The following is a 3,844-nucleotide window of genomic DNA, read 5'->3' on the forward strand; positions in this document are numbered from 1 at the left end:
GCAGCTACCTCTGGGAAGACTTAAGCAGTTTATTTCCACTAGAGAAAGTCACAAACACAAACTGGTTTATTTCAATTGAGAGAAATTTATTTTCCCCCATGGTGAATCGTTCTCACTATTTTATCTCCCATCCATTGTTCTGAATGAGATAAAACCAAGTGTATTTGACAACTGCAGCCCCTCCTACTTTCCAGAAGAGTCTGAGAGGGTTTGCTTGGGCTGAAAACACAGGGATCAGAGCTACTGGGTTTGAGGAGGACAAAGGCAGGGCCCTGGATACAAAAATCAGAGATTAGACTATTAGTGCTTTTCTCCTATTCTAGCTAATCCTAGAAATCATGTTCTAGGGTGAAAAAGTCAAGTAGCAATTTTCCTTTTTGGGCACCATGCTGTGTTTAGCTCAGCCCAGTTTCACCAGCCACAGCAACATTGCTCTCTCTAAAACTGCAGCTCTAAGGCAACAACGGGACAGGGCAGCAGAAGGCAGGGCTGCTCCACCTGAGCAAAGCTCACATGCTTGCAGCTGAGCAGGATGGATGGAAGGACCAGCCTGCTGAGCATGATGTGCTCCATGCCCTCTGCTTTTATATCTTAGCTTGGCAGGAACAGCACCTCCTCCTTCAAACACTGCTGGGCTTTGTTGTCTTTTTCCCCAGGACAGTCCCAGAGCTCAGGGGAACAGAAACAAGATGGAGAGTCCTGTGCAAAAGCCCAAAATCCAGTCTAAAGGTTGCTCAAGAGCCAGCACAGAGCCAGTCCTTGGAGCTCTGAGGGAAAGCAGCCATCAAATATAAACAGTGAGAGCTGAACATGGGAGAGCACGGCCTGGGAGACCTGTGCTAGAGCTGTCCCATCTCCAAGGTGGATGATGCCAACCTCTGCACATTCAACAAGGATGTACCCAAAACAGAAGAGCTAGTGAGAGCTGCTGCAAGCCATCAGAAAACACCACACTGCCCTAACCACTGCTTTCTGAAAGGATCTGCAGACTGAGAGCCCAAAGGTACATTCAGCAGCACTTCTCCCTCAGCGCTGCTTGCAAGGAGGCCAAGTGCCCGTGAGCAAAACCCAGCATCACCTGGCATCAGGTGTACCTCAAAGAGCAGATTAAGAGTCCAGTGACTGGGTCCAGCTCTGAGCACAGCCCACAGCAGGAGGGAAAAAAAAGACAAATTGCAGCCTAAAGCAGCCTAAAGCTTCCTCTCAGCAGAATAACCCACCACATGAAACAAATTTCAGCAAGAGCATCACCAAACTACTGTCAGCTCCAAAGGAAGTTGGGAGCAGTCATGCTTTAGTGGTATCATAGGGCTTGGTATCCTTTTTACCACAGGCAGGGAACCATCCTTCCCTGCAACTATCTTTAAATCTGTATTTTTGTCAGGCAATCCACTAGCCCATCTTAGAAAATAATAAATCCCACAACAGGGTTGAACTTCTCCCAGTGTCTCCTTAGGTGTGTGCAGAGGAAACCCAAGGAAACACTGAAGGTAGTACCCTTGTTCAGCATCTGCCACTTCTGTACTTGGTCATTGCCTTTAACTTGGAAAAACCAGAAAGTAAACCTTGACATGAGGGCATTTCCAATCACTTCTTTTTGTTCATTTGCTCTCTTCCTCTACAGTCAACATTCCTCCATATGGAAAACTTTCCCAGAGCTGCTTCTTGCTGTATTTTTTTTTTTTTTTTTCACCAAACATCCTCACCTCTCTAGTGCCTACCTATTCCTCAAGACAGTCAGGGGTAGAAGGGACACTTACCATCACACCTGCAGAAAGGAAGTCCCCAAGAGCTTGAAACAGCACTCTTGGGCAGAATGCATCTGAAAATGCAGCCTTCCCTTGCAGGAGAAGTGTTATAAGGAGATTAATGCCCTAAACATATGTTTAGGGGAGAGATGCCACTTAACAGGAAGACTTTTGCTACAATTTTTTTTAAACTGTACAGAACCCCCAAATGTTTTGAGTGACAACATTTATTATTGCTATATAACTCTGCAAGAAATGAGTAACCTACTACAGCAGTACAAAGCTTTATAGAGGCACAAAGTTGTTATAAATTTGGTGTGGGCACACATTTACTTTCTCTTAAACACAGACTGAATTTCCGTGGGTGTGAGCCGTGCTGCTGCAGCCTCCAGAGGAAGCCAAAGAGAGACACAGCTCCACACAGGTAACTGTGGGCCATGCAGTTCATCCCATGGCCCCTCTCCCATTTCCCTTTGCAGAGGAACAAGTCTGTTATTTGCCTTACACGATGATTAAATTCCTCATCACTCACCGAGGCTGTATCCCTGGAGAACACCACAGGACAGAGCTGGGTCTTCTCAGGGTGCCCAGACAGAGCCCCCACGCATCTGCCTCGTGTGGGAGCTCCCCAGGCTCCGTGGAAAAGTCCTTTAACAGCTCGGAGCACACGGGGGCTGCAGCTGGGGCCAGGAAGTGCATTCCAGCTGAGCTTCCCCTGCATCTGCTAACTCACAAAAGAGCCCTGAGGTAAAGAGCCTGCAGCTGGCATCAGCTCCTGTGGGGTGCGCTTTAAAAAAAACCCCACAACAATAAACAAACAAAAAAATAATAAAGCCATGTGTTTATTCACAATGATCCTAAAAATCGAAAAGCAAGTCCAAGGAGCTGTCATTTTTGCTTAGTGCAGTTTGAGTGACTGAGGTCTTTCCACACATTGTGGACACACAGGTTCAGAAAATTCCAGCCCCATCCCTAGAACCCTGGTATTGGAGAGCCCATGCTGCTGTGGGAGTGCAGGCAGGGCAGTGCTGCCTGAAGGAATTTAGCAGGAGCAATTATTTCCTTGTGGTGCCTCTTTTGGTATGTGCAGAAGTGCAAAGCACCACTTAAAAACTCACCAGAGGCAAGGAAATTTGCTCAGTGTCAGTGTTTCTTAAATGGCGAAGAAATGAAGAGGGAGAAAAAAATCAGTTTGTAAAGGCATAAGGGTAACTAATTTTTTGTCATTTCCATAGCACAGGTCACACTGTGCCACCCACTTGTACTTTCCAAAACTCTTATCAGGTTGAGAAGACAGAGGCTGAACCCAGACACGAGAAGTAACTGATGGAGTAATTCTGACTGCAAGTCATAGAACCTCCAAAGGGAGGTTTGTAACAGAAGCACTTCCACCAGAAGACAACTGCAACAGCAGAACTGAAACATGAAGTTAAGGTACATAAACAGAAACATCAGAATTACAGGACAAAGCTTTATCCTTTTTGAACTGCTATAGATATTTTCACATGTGGGAAGTGCAAAACCAGTTAATGACACTGTTACAGGTCACTGTTACTGACACAGAGGTGTGAGAAGTTCAAGAGGGGACAACATACAGGGAACTTCACGTTATTTTCCAAATGTGACTTCATGCACCACTCCACCAATAAGGGCAGGTCAGCTGAAGTTCTCATCCAGTAGAGTATGAGAGAAAGCCCAGCTTTTGGAAGTACCTGTGCTTATCCTTGCTCATTTTCCCTTAAGTAAAACATTATTTCCAATTCAGGAGCTGCTTCAGTCCCAGGGTCTCTGCAGAAGGGTGGGTTTCTCTATCTAATATTTTTCTGGTCAGTGACATAGTGGGTGACAACAGAGGGCTGGGATCCATGTGAAAAGCCCTCTGCTAATCCTGCTTTTTGCTTCAGCCACTCCCCTGCTGTGGCTGAGGGGCTCAGCGCTCTGCATGGGCTGCCACCCGAGTGCCACCGCACAGCTCCTCCACCGTGTGGCCGCAGGGTGACACAGACCTGTCCCAGCACCTGCAGCGCCAGGGCAGCCCTTGCCAGGCAACTCAGCATCCGAGAGTCGTGAACAAACACAGCACTGTAATACAGCCA

The sequence above is a fragment of the Onychostruthus taczanowskii genome, unplaced genomic scaffold, assembly GCF_017590055.1.
Source record: "Onychostruthus taczanowskii isolate IOZ18803 unplaced genomic scaffold, ASM1759005v1 scaffold6, whole genome shotgun sequence".
Classification (NCBI taxonomy): Eukaryota; Metazoa; Chordata; class Aves; order Passeriformes; family Passeridae; genus Onychostruthus; species Onychostruthus taczanowskii.